Consider the following 19,152-nt stretch of genomic DNA (forward strand, 5'->3'; position numbering starts at 1 on the left):
CAAACAAGGTATTTCTTATGGAATGGTTATTTAATATGAAGATGTTGGAAGGTGGATCTGTTGCAGATCATTTAAATGATTTTAATACTGTTACAAGTCAGTTATGTTCTATAGGGGTAAACTTTGATGATGAAGTTAGAGCTCTGTTATTCTTGTGCTCATTGTCAAAAAGTTGGAATGGTTTAGTAATGGCCATTAGTAACTCTGTGTCTAGATCTAGTACTTTAAAGTTTGATGATGTTGTTGGTGCTATCCTTAGTGAGGAAATGTGACGGAAAAGCTCTGGTGAGACATCGGGAAATGCTTTGAGTGCAAAGTCTAGGGGAAGAAAAATGGAAAGAGGAAAGAGCTCAGGATATCGCAGTAAATCAAGGAAAGGCAGATCCAAGTCCAGATCGGGGATAGTGTGCTGGAAATGTGGAAAGAAAGGACACCTAAAGAAAGACTGTAGATCTCGGAAGGGAAAAGAAGGAGATTCACAACAAGAAAAAAATCATGAAGCAAATGTAACAGGTGAGGTGTTACAAGATGCTTTGATTATTTCTTTCGAAAATATTATAGATTCATGGGTGGTAGATTTGGGGGCCTCATTCCGTGCCACACCTGATAAGAAATACTTTCATGACTATGTTCAAGGAGATTTTGGACAAGTTCGTTTGGGTGATGATAAACCCTGTAAAAGTGTTGGAATGGGTAAGGTTCTTGTAAAACAACAGAATGGAAACCAATGGCTACTAAAGGAGGTAAGGCATGTTCCAGATCTAAAGAAAAATCTGATTTCAACAGGGTAGTTAGGCGGTGAAGGTTGTGTGACAACTTTCACGGATAAAGCTTGGAAGGTCACCAAAGGAGCCCTGGTAATAGCAAAAGGCGAAAAGGTTGGTACATTGTATTTATGCAATGGTATTTCTAACTCTATTAATGCTTTAACTTCCAAAGGAGCGGATGCAGCATTATGGCATCATAGGCTCGGACACATGAGTGAAAAGGGGATGAAGATTCTTCACTCAAGGAATTTGTTTCTGGTTTTGAAGAATGTTGATTTGGACTTCTGTGAGAATTGCATTTATGGAAAACAGAAGAGAGTTAGATTTCTCAGAGTTGGGAAAGAAAAGAAGAATGAAAAATTGGAGCTTGTGCATACAAATGTATGGGGACCTGCTCAGGTATCATCTCTCGATGGCTCTCGTTATTATGTTACTTTTATTGATGATGCAACTAGAAAAACTTGGATTTATTGTATTAATAATAAATCTTATGTATTTGATACTTTCAAGAAATGGAAAGCTTTAGTTGAGATTGAGACAGGAAAGAAATTGAAGTGTCTTAGATCAGACAATGGAGGTGAATATTGCAGCAAAGAGTTTGATAGGTATTGTTCAGAGCATGGAATTCGTAGAGAGAAGACAGTTCCAAGAACACCACAAGAAAATGGTGTGTCAGAAAGGATGAACAGAACAATCATGGAGTGTGCAAGGTGCATGAGATTGCATGCAATATTGCCTTTACAGTTTTGGGCAAATGCTGTAGATACTACTGTTTATCTAATAAACAGACGGCCTTCAAGTTCCTTGGATGGTGGTGTTCCGGAGGAAGCATGGATAGGTAAAAAGGTAAACTACTCTTTTTTAAAGCCTTTTGGTTGTGAGGCCTTTGTCCATATTGATAAAGAAAATAGAACAAAGCTTGAGGCAAAGTCAAAGAAATGTACCTTTATTCGATATGGTGTTAATGATTTTGGTTATCGCTTATATGATTATGAAAATCACAGAATCATTAGGAGAAGAGATGTAATATTCAATGAAAAGGTCTTGTATAAGAATCAATTGCAGGAAAAGAAACAGGAAAAAGGAAACAAAGAATACGCAGTTCTTGATGAAATCACTAAAAATGTAAAGGTGCCTGAAAATAATAACAATCAACAACCACAATAGCAGGAACCATCACAATAGCAACATGCACCCCAAACACCTGAAAGTGGTGTTAGAAGATCTACCAGGATAAGTAGACCCCCTGAACGATACTCTCCTTCATTATATTATTTATTGTTGATTGATTCTGGTGAACCCAAATGTTATGAAGAAGCAATCCAAGTTGAAAACAGGAAGAAGTGGGAGGTAGCCATGGAAGAAGAGATGGACTCCTTAATGCATAACCAGACTTGGGACTTAGTCAGGTTGCCTGCAGGTAAAACTACATTGCAGAATAAATGGGTTTACAGGCTGAAGGAAGAAGATGGAGGAAGACAGAGGTACAAAGCTAGACTTGTGGTGAAGGGGTTTGCACAGAAGAAAGGTATTGATTTTGATGAAATATTTTCTCCTGTTGTTAAAATGACTTCAATCAAAACTATTTTAAGTCTAGTGGCAGTTGAAGATTTGCATCTTGAGCAATTAGATGTAAAATTGCCTTGTAAAAGTATAGTGATTTCTAGTCAATCTGGGTCGTTCATTAGGCAGATGATCTGACGATAAAACTTATGTTTAGTTTAGGGTTTTTTGCCCTAGAAGGAAACCCCTCTCTTTGTATGAGGGCATTGCATTTGAGGTTGTGTAATAGATGTGTATTTTATGAGCGAGAAACATAGAGGTGAGACTGTGAGAGAAAACAGAGGATATTACAGCGGATCTGCTATAGGTTGTGTCTCTTCATTTTGCTAGATAATAGAAAGGAAGGACTGGTTGTTCAGGGTGGACGTAGCCCAAACTGGGTGAACCACGTATATCTGTGTCTCTCTTGTTTTATGCATTTTTTGTGTTTATATTTCTGCAATATTTTATGTGTTCCATTACTTCGTAATATATAATTTTCTAACATTGACATGGATTCATCTCTTCCCCACCCTGCTCTTCCTGGGCCTGACTATGTTATGTCTGTTCCCGACCAACCATTGGTCAAAGAGAGTGACGGCTTGGTTTCGCTACTAATTGTTCACTCTGTTCCTGAAGAGCATAATGATCATACTGCTCATGTTCTTCTTGTCTCATCAGATTCTCCTGAATCAAAGAATGACCCTCCTATCCCAGGTCACCAAGAGAGTCCTTCTTCGATTTCTGTAGTGCATGGGCCAATCATACAATACCCCCACCAAGTAGTTTTGTCGTTTCCTTCGATTGGAGTCACTTGACTGCTTTCTGCCTCCCATCTTATGTGCCTTTCCAGATCACCATGCACGCCTATAATATGGTGGTACCTGGCACTTTATTGGATGAGGGTGCATTAGTTAGCCTCATGCCTTCCACTACTTGGCAAGCTTTGGGCTCCCCACAGCTTGTGCCTGTCACCCAGAATCTGTTGGCTTTTGACGGAGGAACTAGTCAACCTTTGGGGATCCTTTTGAAGTTCCTGGTTACTTTGGGAGGTAAAACTATCTATATAGACGTGATGGTCGTCCAAGGTGTGTTGGATTTCAGTCTTCTCCTTGGCCGCGACTATATTTACATCATGGGGTCTCTTGTTTCTTCACTTTTCTGTGTGGTTTGTTCTCCACATGACAGAAGAATTATGACTATAGTGTTGGCATTATGATTCAAGTGTTGTCCTTGATGGCAACTCACTCAGAGGTTGGTACAGGTGATGGCAACTTAATCAGAAGACAGATCTTAGTACAGCATGCCAAGGAAGTTCATATACGCATGTTCGTTAAGCCCAAGTCGCGTGTACACGCAAGTTGGTTTCAGAAAAAGCGCGTGTATGTGGAAAAGTATCTTTGGTCCATGGTGGTTAGTCCTTGGAAGTTGTGCCTATGATTTCGGACCATTGTGTCTCGACGGGCGTGTCGATCCCTAGTTTTGAAGTTGATGGTATTGTGTTACTATGGTTTTGGCTCTTGGTATTGAACTAGGCCTAAGACTATATAAGGAGAAGAAGATCATTAGGCAAAATCATCTTTCAACAAGGCTTGAATATCTAAGAGAGAAAGAGATCTGATATGCAGGTTCTGGGTTGCTTGATCTAAGCCAAGGAGAGATCACATCGGTTGATGGAAGACTAGATCTAAGGATAGATCGGGATCTAATGGTTTGAAATGCACTATCATGATATGGTTGATTATGCGTATTTCTAGATCTGCATATTGTCGCAATGTTACGTTTTGGATCTAACTAATGTCTGGTACAGCTGCAAATTGAGAAAGTTTATTTTTAGATCTGTACGCAGGTTGGCTTCGGTAAAAGCACGTGTATACGCGGGTTTTGCTCATTGAAGTAGCGTATATCTTTTGAAGCTTGATTTTGGGTTTACAGTGGGGTCTGACTGTTATTACAGAGTTCTGTAGTCTGCTCTGTGTTCTGGTAACTGGTGATTGACAGGGTTCAGTGGTTCAGTGATTCAAAGTTTGGTTGTCTTATGCTTCAATGATCTGTTGTGGAAATTGAATGATTTGTGGTCTTCAGATTGTAATGTTGTGCTTCAGGAATATCCAAGTCTGAAAATGTATGAAAAGTGATATCTGAAAGAAGGAAGATTGTAGGTCAGCACCTACGTACTAGTATCTTGGCTAGTACAAGAGCAAAGGGGGTTGGAGCTCCCTTCCAAGGAAGTTTGGAGAACGAGAGAAGGTTGTAGCCTTCTGCAGGTTGTAGCCTGCGTACTGGTATAAGGCTGCACCAGTACAAAAGATTGTAAACTGAAGTTTCATATTAAAGAAAGATAGAGACAACTTGCAGCAGGTGGTTTTCACCCACATTGGGTTTCCACCTTATATCTTGGTGTTCATGTGTGTGGCTTTTTATCTGTTCTGTTATACTGCACATGTTTACTGTTAATGTGGTGAATAATGTCCTGATGCACTTAATTGAAGAATAAGCTAACTAAATTGTGAGTTTTCTTCTTATACGCTGTTTTACTTCGTCACAGTAGCGTGTACACGCTGGTTCACTTAACTGAAGTAGCGTATATGTTTCTGAGCATTTAAAAAGTTTGATTAATCTGATAATACTGATTCACCCCCCCTCTCAGTATTATTTCCAACAATTGGTATCAGAGCAGGTCCTTCAGAGAAGCTTGATCGCTTGAAGGAAGATCATTCATCATGAGCAATTACGAGAAAGAAGCATCAATCAGGCCACCAGTTTTTGATGGAACAAATTTCAATTATTGGAAGGTAAGAGTTACTGCATATCTTCAATCTCTTGGTACAGAAGTTTGGGACATTGTAGAAACAGGCTATGCTTTTCCTTCAGCTACTCCTACAGATCCAGCTGAGAAAAAGGCATATGAAACAAATGCAAAAGCAGTCAGTACTCTATTAGGAAGTATATCTCAAACAGAATTCATGAAGGTCATGCACTTCAAATCAGCAAAAGAGATATGGGACAAAATGATCACTAGCTATGAAGGAGATGAACAGGTAAAGCAAGCTAAACTTCAAACTCTCAGGATTCAATATGAGACCCTCAAGATGTATAATGATGAAAGTGTGGCTAATTATTTTCTTCGGGTAGATGAGATTGTTAATTGTATGAAAAATTTGGGTGAAGAAATAAAAGAGACTATAGTAGTTCAAAAGATTCTAAGATCATTATCCCCCAAGTTTGAATCTAAAGTATCTGCAATAGAAGAAAAGGAAAATCTCAAAGTTCTCACTATGTCTCAGCTACATGGAATTCTAACTGCTTATGAAATGAGAAAGGGAGGTCCATCAGACAGAAGGGAAGCTGCTTTTAAGGCATCAAGAAAAGAAGATTACTATGAAGCAAGCCATGTTCCAGAAGAAGAGGAAGAAGAATCAAATTTTGTCAGAAATCTTCAAAGGGGTGCTGGAAGGTTCAGAGGTAAGCTACCTTTCAAATGCTTTGCTTGTGGAAGAGTAGGTCATTATGCTGCAAAATGTCCTAATAAGGATAAAGGAAAAGAACCTGCTAGATGGAATAAGAAACAAAGTGCAAATAAGAAAAGCTACTACACCCATGAAGATAGTGATGGCTTATCAAACAGTGATGAAGATGAACAAGGTAATAAATATAAGCTATTAATGGCATTTGAAGATGATGATTATGAGGATGCTGTAGATGTGGATAATCTCTATAATGAAATTACTAGACTCAAGAGATGCATAGAAGAAAAGAGTGTGATCATTGATACTTTGCAATTTCAAATTGATGAAAAGGAAAAACATCTTGAAAAACTAGAAGGTGAAATTGTTGGTCTCAGAAAAGAAATTGAGAAAACAAAAGCTATTAATCTTAAGTTTGTCAAAGGATCTGAAACTTTGGATGAGATTATCAATGTGCAGCGGTCTCCTCTAAACAAGACAGGTTTGGGCTATAATGGAGAAACCTCTCAAGCATCCACCTCAAAGAGTTATCTTGATGCAGCAAGAAGAAATGAGCAGAAGAACAATGAAGATAATCAGGTAAAGCAGGGACGAATTACAAACAGAAACTATCAGGGACAATCCTTCTTAAGGGTGAACAAAAGCTACAACCAACCACAGGTAAAATCTTCTCAGTTTGGCACAAGAATAGATGAAAATAGAAATTACAATCAGTTGGCTGGTAGATTCAATAACCGCAGAAGCTTCTTCAATGGACAATGCTTTTCTTGCCATAACTTTGGTCACAAAGCAGCTCAATGTGTTGCATATAAAACAATCATGACTAGGGAAGCTCAAAAACAAAGAAGTATGACAGGGATTACAAAGAGGACCTATAACAACTTTTCGGTTCTTGAAAATGAAGTTGAATGTTCTATTTGCAATAATTTTGGTCATAAAGAATCTGAATGCAGGAGCAGGTTTCAGGAGAAAAAGGAACAAGCCACGAGCACCAAAAAATGGAGAATAAAAGAACCTCAGACAGAAAGATGTGGGATAGCGTTTTATGCAGAAGGACAGGAAAATCTATGGTACATTGACAGTGGATGTTCGAAACATATGACAGGTGATAAAGAAAAACTTGAATCTTATTCTACTTTAGAAAAGGGAAAGAAAGTTTCTTTTGGAAATGATACTCCTGCAACTATAAAAGGAAAAGGTATTGCTCCTTTGAAAGAAAAGGTCAAGGCTGGAAATGTTTTGTATGTTGATGGATTGAAGCATAATCTTCTAAGTGTCAGTCAGATGTGTGATCAAAAAACCGAGGTTATTTTCAGATCGAATGGATGTCTTGTTCGTGATCTTGATACAGGTAAAACAGTTCTCAAAGGCAAAAGAACTCCAAATAATCTGTACATATTTGAAGAAGGACAACAACAATGCTATCTTAGCAAGGATGAAGAGCACTGGTTATGGCATCGAAGGTTGGGACATCTAAGTTTCTCACAAATAAGAAAAGCATGCAAATATCAGGCAGTTCGCGATCTTCCAGATATCAAAATTCCAGACAACACTATATGCAAATCTTGTCAGTTTGGAAAGCAAACCAGAACTAACTTTCCAGAAAAGGAAGGATCAGCTAGCTTGCCTCTTGAGCTAGTCCATACAGATGTATGTGGTCCATTTAGGAAAAGGACACCTCGAGGAGAAGAATATCTGATATTATTCATTGATGATTTCTCAAGGTTTGTTTGGTTAGGGCTTATGAAGCACAAAGATGAAGCATTCGAAAAATTCAAATCCTTCAAAGCATTGGCTGAAAATGAATCAGGACACAAAATTAAGTGCCTCAGATCTGACAGAGGTGGGGAGTTCACATCAAATGAATTTTTCGATTTCTGCGATGAACATGGGATAAGAAGAGAATTCTCTACAGCTAGAACTCCTCAGCAAAATGGGGTTGTGGAAAGAATGAACAGAACTATCCAACAAATGGCTCGTGCTATGCTCGATGAATCAGGTACTCCTGCAACCTTCTGGGGTGAAGCTGCACATGCTGCTGTTATCATTCTTAACAAAACAAATGTCCGAGTAAACAGCACTCAAACACCTCATGAGCTTTGGAGTGGTAAAACTCCTTCCGTAAAGCATTTCAAAATCTTTGGGAGCAAATGTTATATTAAGAATACTGATGAGCAACTTGGCAAACTTGAACCTAGAGCAGATGAGGGCATTCTTCTTGGTTATTCTCCACATAGCAAAGCATACAAGTGCTACAATAAAAGACTTGGCAGAATTGTTGACAGTATTGATATAGTGGTTGATGAGAAGGGATATATTCCTAGGCAAGTTCATCATGAAGACATTGAAGAAGATGAAGGTTACTCTCAAAGGCGAAATGATGAAGAAGAAGAACCTCAAGAAGAAGAAGAATTTCAAGAAGAACCAGAGGAGCAGACAAGAATAGAAGAGAAGACTCCATCCAGATATGTCCAAAAGAATCATCCAGAAACTCAGATTGTGGGGCAGAAAGAAGCAGGAGTACAAACAAGAAGGACACTTGCAGAAGCTTCAAGCTACTTGGCTCTACTCTCCTCCATTGAACCACAAAATGTGAAAGAAGCATGCAAAGATGAATGTTGGGTCAAAGCAATGGATGAAGAACTTGAGCAAATCGAAAGGAACAACACTTGGGAATTAGTTCCTAGACCAAAAGATAAGAATGTAATAGGAACAAAATGGGTCTTCAAGAATAAGTTAAATGAAAATGGAGAAGTAATTAGAAACAAGGCCAGACTTGTTTGTAAAGGGTATGCACAGCAAGAAGGAATAGATTTTGAAGAGACCTTTGCTCCTGTGGCAAGACTAGAGGCCATCCGAATGTTCCTTGCTCTCTCAAGCTTTCAAAACTTCAAGGTATTTCAAATGGACGTGAAATCAGCCTTCTTGAATGGAGACTTAGAAGAAGAAGTATATATTGAGCAGCCAGATGGGTTCATTCTTGGAAATGATCCAAACCTTGTATGCAGATTGAAAAAGGCACTCTATGGGCTCAAACAAGCTCCAAGGGCTTGGTACTATCGGTTGGACAAATATCTTCACCAACAAGGCTTTTCAAAAGGATCAGCAGATAGCAATCTCTATATAAAAGTTGAAAATAACAAATTGCTAATTCTTGTTGTTTATGTAGATGATATTATTTTTGGCAGCAATGAAGAGACTATGAGTCAAAACTTTGCCTTGGTTATGCAGAAAGAATTCGAAATGTCACTTCTTGGAGAATTGACATATTTTCTTGGATTGCAAATCCAACAAAATGAAGGAGGTATCTTCTTGTCTCAAACCAAATACCTCAAGCAGATCTTGAAGAAGTATGGCATGGAAGAGTCAAAGCCAGTATGTACACCCATGGTTACAGGATGCAGCCTCAGTGCAAATGATGAATCAGCAGCAGTCCACCAACCCACTTATAGATCCATGATTGGGAGTTTGCTTTATTTGACAGGTACTCGACCAGATATTACACATGCAGTAGGAATGGTTGGAAGATTTCAAGCCAACCCAAAGGAAACTCATCTTCAGGCAGTCAAAAGAATCTTCAAATATCTTCAAGGGACCCAAAACTATGGCTTATGGTATCCTAGAAATACAGATCTCACTCTTCATGCTTACACAGATGCAGATTGGGCTGGAAGTGTGGATGATAGGAAAAGCACAAGTGGAGGTGCTTTCTTCATGGGTTCCAGATTAGTATCTTGGTTCAGCAAGAAACAAAGTTCGATTGCCTTATCTACAGCTGAAGCAGAATATGTGGCTGCAGCATCTTGTTGCACACAACTTCTTTGGATGATGCAGACCTTGCAGGACTTTCAAATCACTTGCACTCCACCTGTCTCTATCTTATGTGATAATACAAGTGCAATCAGCATTTCAAAGAATCCAGTCATGCACTCAAAGACCAAGCACATACCAATCAAGTACCATTTTCTTCGGGAACAAGTGCTTGAGCAGAAGGTCAAGTTGGAGTATGTTCCTTCTAAGGAGCAAGTTGCCGATATTCTCACAAAGCCACTGCCCAGGGAAACTTTTGAATATCTCAGACAAAAGCTGGGAGTAGTTGATGCTTCATCCTGTTGTTGAAGTTTGTTTGTTCTACAAAAAGTTGGTATACGCAGGTTACGGAAGGGATATACGCGTATATACGCGGATTCATGCTGGGTAAGTCGCGTGTATGCTGGACGCTTGTTGCAGAAAGAATATCCGCGTACATACGCCGTTTTATACAGGATAAACCGCGTATATGAAGTTCTGAACAGCAAGGGAAAACTCTGAAGTTCTGAACAGCAATGGGAATGTCAGAATTCTTCAGGCACAGTTTCAGGGAGTGCAACAGGCACAGGTTCAGGGGGAGCAGCTTAAAAGTCTCATAAAGCATTGTTGGCATTCAGATGTTTTGGTTGTTGGTTTCAGGAGAAGGAGCTCAGAAAGAAATTCTGGTTGCTGATCTAACAAGATGTTTATCAGATGCTGCTGGTGCCTTTCCTAAGTCTTGGTCTAGATCTGTTGTCTCTATGTCATGTATCTCTCTTGTCATATCTCTTTTATGGTATCAAGGTCATGTAACGGCCTTTGTTGGTTTCCCCACTATGCCTGGGATGAATGCTGTAATATAATTGGTTGTTTCTGTTATGTCCCCTCTTGGTAGGGAGTATGGATGTATGTATTGAGTCTTTTGGTGATAGGAAGGTCCCTTATGGTGTATAAGTCTTGGTTCTTGTTGAAGAACATCTTTTGCAGATCTGGCCTTCGGTCAGGGGGAGCACAAGTCAGCACAGCCAAACAGAGATATCAGCATGTCCTCAGGGGGAGCACAGCCCTTTGCCCTTGATGTCAAAGGGGGAGAGTGACTTGGTGTGGTGGTTGCCATCAAGTCCAAAGGGGGAGATTGTTGGCATTATGATTCAAGTGTTGTCCTTGATGGCAACTCACTCAGAGGTTGGTACAGGTGATGGCAACTTAATCAGAAGACAGATCTTAGTACAGCATGCCAAGGAAGTTCATATACGCATGTTCGTTAAGCCCAAGTCGCGTGTACACGCAAGTTGGTTTCAGAAAAAGCGTGTGTATGTGGAAAAGTATCTTTGGTCCATGGTGGTTAGTCCTTGGAAGTTGTGCCTATGATTTCGGACCATTGTGTCTCGACGGGCGTGTCAATCCCTAGTTTTGAAGTTGATGGTATTGTGTTACTATGGTTTTGGCTCTTGGTATTGAACTAGGCCTAAGACTATATAAGGAGAAGAAGATCATTAGGCAAAATCATCTTTCAACAAGGCTTGAATATCTAAGAGAGAAAGAGATCTGATATGCAGGTTCTGGGTTGCTTGATCTAAGCCAAGGAGAGATCACATCGGTTGATGGAAGACTAGATCTAAGGATAGATCGGGATCTAATGGTTTGAAATGCACTATCATGATATGGTTGATTATGCGTATTTCTAGATCTGCATATTGTCGCAATGTTACGTTTTGGATCTAACTAATGTCTGGTACAGCTGCAAATTGAGAAAGTTTATTTTTAGATCTGTACGCAGGTTGGCTTCGGTAAAAGCGCGTGTATACGCGGGTTTTGCTCATTGAAGTCGCGTATATCTTTTGAAGCTTGATTTTGGGTTTACAGTGGGGTCTGACTGTTATTACAGAGTTCTGTAGTCTGCTCTGTGTTCTGGTAACTGGTGATTGACAGGGTTCAGTGGTTCAGTGATTCAAAGTTTGGTTGTCTTATGCTTCAATGATCTGTTGTGGAAATTGAATGATTTGTGGTCTTCAGATTGTAAAGTTGTGCTTCAGGAATATCCAAGTCTGAAAATGTATGAAAAGTGATATCTGAAAGAAGGAAGATTGTAGGTCAGCACCTACGTACTAGTATCTTGGCTAGTACAAGAGCAAAGGGGGTTGGAGCTCCCTTCCAAGGAAGTTTGGAGAACGAGAGAAGGTTGTAGCCTTCTGCAGGTTGTAGCCTGCGTACTGGTATAAGGTTGTACCAGTACAAAAGATTGTAAACTGAAGTTTCATATTAAAGAAAGATAGAGACAACTTGCAGCAGGTGGTTTTCACCCACATTGGGTTTCCACCTTATATCTTGGTGTTCATGTGTGTGGCTTTTCATCTGTTCTGTTATACTGCACATGTTTACTGTTAATGTGGTGAATAATGTCCTGATGCACTTAATTGAAGAATAAGCTAACTAAATTGTGAGTTTTCTTCTTATACGCTGTTTTACTTCGTCACAGTAGCGTGTACACGCTGGTTCACTTAACTGAAGTAGCGTATATGTTTCTGAGCATTTAAAAAGTTTGATTAATCTGATAATACTGATTCACCCCCCCTCTCAGTATTATTTCCAACATATAGTTCAATTTTCATTCTTTGGTCACCAAGTACCTCCTGTACAACCATCATCCCCTATCAGTTCTTGTTTGCTAGCAGTACATTCGCTGCCACAGGTCAATTATGTGGCTACCTGTTCTGTCTCTGCATCTGTTGATGGTCTCATACATCACGTACTGGGGGCATTGGAACCTGATCTGTCGTTGGTGTTCAATGACATGTGTCCCTCCTAGAGTATGGTTTTTCCCTCCAGTGAAGACCTCTTGGGATTCATGTTCTCGTATGGCCCACGAACGGTTTACCGAGGATAGTTCATGATCTTGTGTCAACCTCGTTAATAAATGAAACAAGGAGTATGGAGCATAGTTCCCGATCTTATGTCAAGCTCATTAAAAAATGAATCAAGGGATTTTGAGGAAAGTTCTCGCTCTTTTGTCAACCTCATTTAAAAGTGAAACAAGAGGCCCGAGGAGAGTTCTCGATCTTGTGTCAACCTCGTTAAAAAATGAAACAACTCCCTTTCCCCAATTGAGTCTTTGATTAATATCTCGTCAAATCCTAGTCGAGTCTTTCCTGGCTTTCATTATTGAACCTTCATTACATCCACCTCGTTGAATGCAATGAAGCTTGGGGGGCATGTACCTTAATTGGATCATTATGTTGGGGGCATGTTAACCTTGTTCAAGCATAGTTTTTCGTTTCAAGCTTGTGTAAACAATGAAACTGAATCCAAGCATAGTTCTCCATGGTTTGAGCTTGTGTAAAAATGAACCCGTGTGCCAATGTAGCCTTTTTGGTTTGGTGTGTCAAGTGATTTCTTGCTTATTGTGTCTTTTGTCTTTTATGCAGATGTTATGTATATTGATTGATGCATTAGTGAATTATGTATTAGGTGGACATTTGCGCAAATTATAAATCATAGACAAGCATTCAGACACAATAAATAGATGCAGTAAAACATAGATAGGTGTATATCATGTGTTGCGCACCATGGCACTCAAAAAATATATGTATATTTTCAAAAATATATGTGTGTTCAAGTTACATCGCGAGACACATGTCTCTCAAAATTTGCAGAAAACAAAACCTAGAAGTCTACTATGGATGATGCTCCCTATAGCAGACTACTGCTTGGACCACCCGTCTAAGCAGCCAGTGTATCCTATTCGACACACTCGTGGTGTGTCGTTGGTACTGTCTAGGGATCTCCTCGAATCCTTTGTAATTTAGGATCCCCTCATTCAAGCCCTCTAGGTTCTAGGCTATCTCTCCTCGGCATCGCCACTCGAAGGTGGTAAATCAACCTCTCTGGTAGCCCTCTGGGTAGTAGGAGCGAGACCTACAGGTCTCTCAGGTCCAACATCTGCAAAGAATTGAACATAATAATCAGGGCATGTATATTTAAAATCCAAAAACAAATTACAAAAATTTTGTTGGTCAAACTGAGTATACCTCTCTCATCCCACTGTTCTCCAGGAGGAAGCAACATGTATGGGTTACCTCTGAAGCCCATACCATTGTATGGCCAATCCTCGACTACGATCTACTGACGGTTTATCCACTCGACAAATTCAGGGCCCCATGACACTGGCTAGCCACCGCCTCCTCGCGGCATCACAAGAGCCCACCGAGTGATTCGAGTCTCTCATGGTCCTGGCCACCCCACCGCATGTCCGGTAGCTAAAGGATCGGTACTTGCTCCAGCATGAGTGGTACCAAGATCGAGCCATAACCAAACTGTTTTGTCTCACCATTATGGCATTTGGTCAATTGTCTCTTCATGTTAAGAGACACAGCCTCCGCGCAGTCAAACATAGTGGGATTTAGACATTTTAAGGCTAACCATAGTTTAGTTTTAGTTGCCTTGTGCTGGGCTTGGGAGCTAGCTACCCTAGTGATAGTGAACAGCAAAATCCGCAATGAAAAATCATTCACCGAGGTAATCTGTAGTTTCCCACTGGTAGATTATTTCCGTGCCCATGGGCACACTCTTGCAATAAAAGTGTCTAGCGAGTCTCCAGTAACTTGAGTACCCATCATGCGTGGTATCTCCCCTCGCTGTGACAATCTAGTCAAAAAATAGATGTCTGTGGCATCAAATTCGACTTCTTATCCATGGATGATAAATTTTCCCTCCATTGGGTTCCACGCTCGGAGAAGGTACTCCAGGAGATACAGTTGAGCTCTCAGTAGTAGTGTTAAGAAGAATTTTAATAGCCCACAATTCCATAGGATATTCTAGCAATGAGTATCGGTTGCCCCCATCTCATCATCATCATCATGAGTGTGTTCTTGCCAAGAGGAAACCATTTTGTACCCCTGCATGCACCAACATCCTTTTATTAAAGCCATTCAACCATTTTTCATCTTTTAAAACTGTGTAAAAATGAAGTTTTTTTGGTTCCGGCACTTGTCACAGCTGTTTTTAAATCAGCTATGAAAAGTCGATCTGCACAGTTCACAAATTCTCAGATCATCGCAGGTGTACATCACTTTCTTGTGACGATCTCTTTTTTTCCCTTTTCAAATTTCTCGGTCGTCGCAACCCGAAAGGGGAAACCTGCAACGACTGAGGCGGAATTGTTTCTCCCAAAAAACCTCTTCAAATGCTGGCCTAAAACATGAAATTGCATCTAAATTTGGTGGAAAAAAAAAGATAGGGATCAGGTATTTACCTGGAGGAAGCAGGAGAAGTAATGGACCATTGAGTTTCCTGGAATCAATCATTCAGTTTCACAAGTATGCAAGGTTTGAGTTTTTTTTTACCACAGTGAGAAACACAAAGTGAATTGTTTTTTACCCTAATGTCTCTTTTATAGCCTTTTTGTTCAAAATTCAGGGTTTTCTAGGGTTTTGAGCGTTAGTTGTGTATTTTTGTGAAATAGGTCCTATCCTTGAATTTCCTTGTGTAGTGACAGGTGTTTTAAGCACTGGTGATGATCAATGCTGAATTATATACTCGAGCAGTAGTGAAAAACCTTTTCCGAGTCAACTTTAAGCTCTTCTCTGACTCTTGAAATATGAAAAGATTGTCGAGCCCTTGTTGTTTTGAGTTTATTAATGGTTACGAAACATCATGTCCCCAGTAAGTTTTTTAGTTTTTCGGGCTGTTAGAGCCTAGATTTACCTTAGGCTGAAAAGGTAAGCTTCTAGGTCCACATCAAACCACGCTCAGCCTCGTAGCTAGCCCTACGAGGACAGGAGAGGGCTCTCTCCGGGTCAATCTCAGCAAAATATAATCGATGGGGCTTGATATGACTGAAATACAAACTAATTTTAGGCTAGGTATGAAGTGCAAAGATTTGATTTGATTTTTTGAAGGTTTTGGTGGAAAAAAGGGAAAGGCAAATTTTGGGTCCGGGGATGAGGCCTAGTTTTTGTAGAGTTCTGATTGGGGCAAGGAAGGCAATTTTTTTGATGCTTTAGATTGAATGTATGGATGGATTAGACCAGTGAGGAGCCAAGGAGGGCAAGAGAGTCTCAAGAGTCCTCCTTAAACATATGAAAACATTGAAAATTAAACAAAATTTCAAGGCAGAGCACAACAGTCCAGTGAATTCTACCTTAATCACTCATTTGTTTAATTTAAGAAGAAAAGAGAAGGGAGAATGATACACATAAACATGAATGAACTTACAAGTACATAGAGAAAAACACCATGAAAACACAGAGCCACTTGGATCCCAACAAGTGCTGCAAAACCCTGGTCTTTCCTTAGCCAAAAATGTAGAGATAGAATGTACAATGATGTGCCAAGAAATCCCAAGTGTCCAACCTTGAAAATGACTGAGAAATTACATAATATAGACAAGCCTAACTCCTTCCCATGCCTCTAGGGGTCGAGCTCATCATTCTAGGAGCTGTTTGAACTAATTCTAAACAAGGAACTGAAATCTACGTAGTCAAACAACTTGCCCCTATATGAAAGGAAATTGATTCATTCAGTTGTTTTTCACTTTTTAGTGAATGAATCTAACAAAACAAGTAAAAATGTGCCAATATTAAATCATGGTTATCAAATTACATCATGCAAGGTCAAGAGTAACATCAAAAAGCAAAACTGGTCAAAACTGGGTGAATTTCTGAGTTGAACAGTGAAAAGTAGGCAAAAATCCTCTATGCGTCGCGGCTGATTCTCTATACGTTGCACCACTTTGGAGCTGATTTTGAGGCACTTACGGAAGTCCAAATTGAGCCCAAGTGTGCTTTTGGGAAATCTCTACCTGTCTACTTTCCAAGCCAGGTGGAATTTCTGAAATTTTCCTCCATTTGCCCCTCCAAAAGTCAGTTCTTCCAAGATTGCTTCCTGTGTGTCAAAATAGGGGTAGTGAGGTCATTTTTTGAGTGTTTTTGACCTCCTGACGACTCAAAACTTGCCCAAATTTCTCTTCCATGCACCAGAAACCACAATTTATCATGAAAAATCTAGAAATGTAAACTTTTTGTGATTTGGAGCTCCCTAGCAAAAGCGCGCGCCACGTGGCGCAACACATAGGGAGGAAAAACCTATTTTTTAGTGCAAAAAATTTCAAAAAGTCAAAAATTGCTCCAAATTTCTTGAAATTTGGGCTGGACCTTCTCCACTAAGTGTCATGTTGGGTTAAAGAGGCTTTGTCCAATATCCAAAGTCGATCATGCTCTTTTTGCCTCTTTTGCCTTTTTGATGCCTTCCTTAATTTTGCCTTTAGATTCCTTATTCGTGCCTTGCAAACCTTGTTCCGTGCCATGTAGTGGAAAGCCATGTGTCTCAGTAATGCTTTTTCCTTGTCGACCTTGTTCAGCAGTCCCTCTAAGTGGATGTTTATCCTCTCGAGCCAAGACTCCCGATGCTTGCTAATGTGTGAGGTTTCTTGATGAGATTTATGGTGATTTTAGTTTTTTGCCTCCAAGGGTAAGAATGTATGAGGGATTGTGGAGAGAGAGGGTACGAGGGGTTTTAGAAATTTTGCTGACTAGAATTTGTGGAATAGAAAGGTTTTAGGGATATATTTTAGACTTTATGATAACAATTAGGGTTTAGGAATGTGTAGCTAGGGTTTGGGATAGTGGGAGTTAGGGATATAGGGTTAGTGAATTTAGGGATAAGGGAATTAGGGATATGGGGATGAAACTAGAAAAAGAATGGGGGAAACAAAGAGTGTGGAAGTGAGGGAATTGAATTTGGAAACAAAAACACCAACTACAAACCCTAAGCACTTGTTTGTGAGCACAAATTGCAAGGTATTAGGGTTTGAATTTTCTTTTACACAACCACAATAAATTGTATGAAAAACTCCTTCACTAGCAAGGAAGAGGGCTTGAATTACTTGCACACTAGAAGATTTGAGTGACTTTGGAAATTTGAGGGAGTTTTTGATAGAATTCAGGCTTTTTATCCCAATGCGCCGTGCCTTCCCTATGCGTCGCGCCAGTGTAAATTTACACTGGAAATTGCTGCCCAATGCGCCGCGCCTTCCCTATGCGTAGCACTTTTTCTAGGAGACTTTTGGAAGCCTTTCCGGTGTCCCAATTGGGTGCATGATAGCTCATTAGAAATGTATTTGAGTCTACTTTTCAACTCAACTAGAATTTGTCAATTTGGAGTTCATTTGCCCTATCAAAAATCAAATCTCCCAAGACTGGTCAAAATGTGCCAAATGAGGCTGCCTAAAGGCAGAGTGCTGTTGCAGTCAACTTTTGAAGGTCTTCCTCAACTCCAAATTCAGGTCATGATAGCTCATTGGAAATATCGTTGTGTCTAGTTATCATTTGACGCATCAAGCAAGTCATTTGGCCAACCAGACTAGGAGAAAACTTGATTTTCCCAAGGTCACTTCAGAGGTGCATCCATTCTCCCAAGGAAACCGTATTTTTAACATTTCTCCTAACGCATGAACCCTGTGTAAAAAGTAAAGGAGTGTTTTCTTCCCTAGCCTATCATGGACAAAAACCTCTCTCAGTTTTCCAAAATTCATCTTTTCTTGCTCAAAAACATCATTTTAGTAAAACCTATCCCGATGTGTGGAACAAGGGATTTGTCGAAATGAAGCGAAATGAAGGGGATAAGGGGCTTCTAAATTCTTGAGAAAATTTTCGCAAGTATGGAGGGATGCTAGGAAGTAGGGAAAACAAGAATATCAGAAATTGAGTAAGGGAAAGGGGTCCAAAAGGGCAAAACACAGACCTAGCCTGGAAAATTGCCAAGTTGTAGCAAGAAACTAGGGTTTGTGCAAAAATGAGGAATTTGGGGGATCTCAGTGATGGGAAGTGTTTAATAAGGTACATTAAGAATAGGGGAAGCTGTATGAACATCAGGATACAAGTTTTGCTGATGATTTGACCATCCAAGAGAAATTGCCTTCAAAACCCTAGGAGAGGGAAATGAACCTTACCTAGGCACAACTGAAGCATGAACAAGGTGTAAAATGACCCAGTGGAACTTGACATGATGATGAAAACCCTCTAAATGATGGTACAATCAGCTGAATGGTGACATGGACTGACATTTGGACAACTTTGGAAGAAGTAAAAGCAAACCCTAGACCTAATACTTAGTGACCAAATTTTTCTTGAAGACTCACTGAAATGACAAAATTTGACCTTGACACCTTAAAATAACTTTGTAAGAGCATGTTTGATCACTGGAGGAAGGTTGTAAAGACTGACACTAACATTGGCTTCAATGGGGATGGTAGCTCCTTGGAGGTGCCAAGAACGGCAGATCTTTGAGAGAGCAGACCGTGCCTTCATCCATTGGGCAATGGATTCAAAAACTCAAGCTAAAATGCATGACTGAAAACCGACACAAACTAACTCAATAACAAGACTGAAAATTGACTCACAAATGACTCATGACTAACTTAACTAAAACAAGTACTTACAAAGCTTTTTAATGGCAGCAGTCCATGAAGATTTCAAATCATGATGACAACCACTTGCATACTAATGAAATATGTACAATCAGGTGTAATGAGCTTTCCAATGTAACCAATCTAGCAGATGGCTACATACCAAATTTCTGCTCTCACTTTT

This window comes from Pinus tabuliformis, chromosome 7 (genome assembly GCF_031772625.1).
Source record: "Pinus tabuliformis cultivar Carrire ecotype Pingquan chromosome 7, CPIR1, whole genome shotgun sequence".
Taxonomy (NCBI): Eukaryota; Viridiplantae; Streptophyta; class Pinopsida; order Pinales; family Pinaceae; genus Pinus; species Pinus tabuliformis.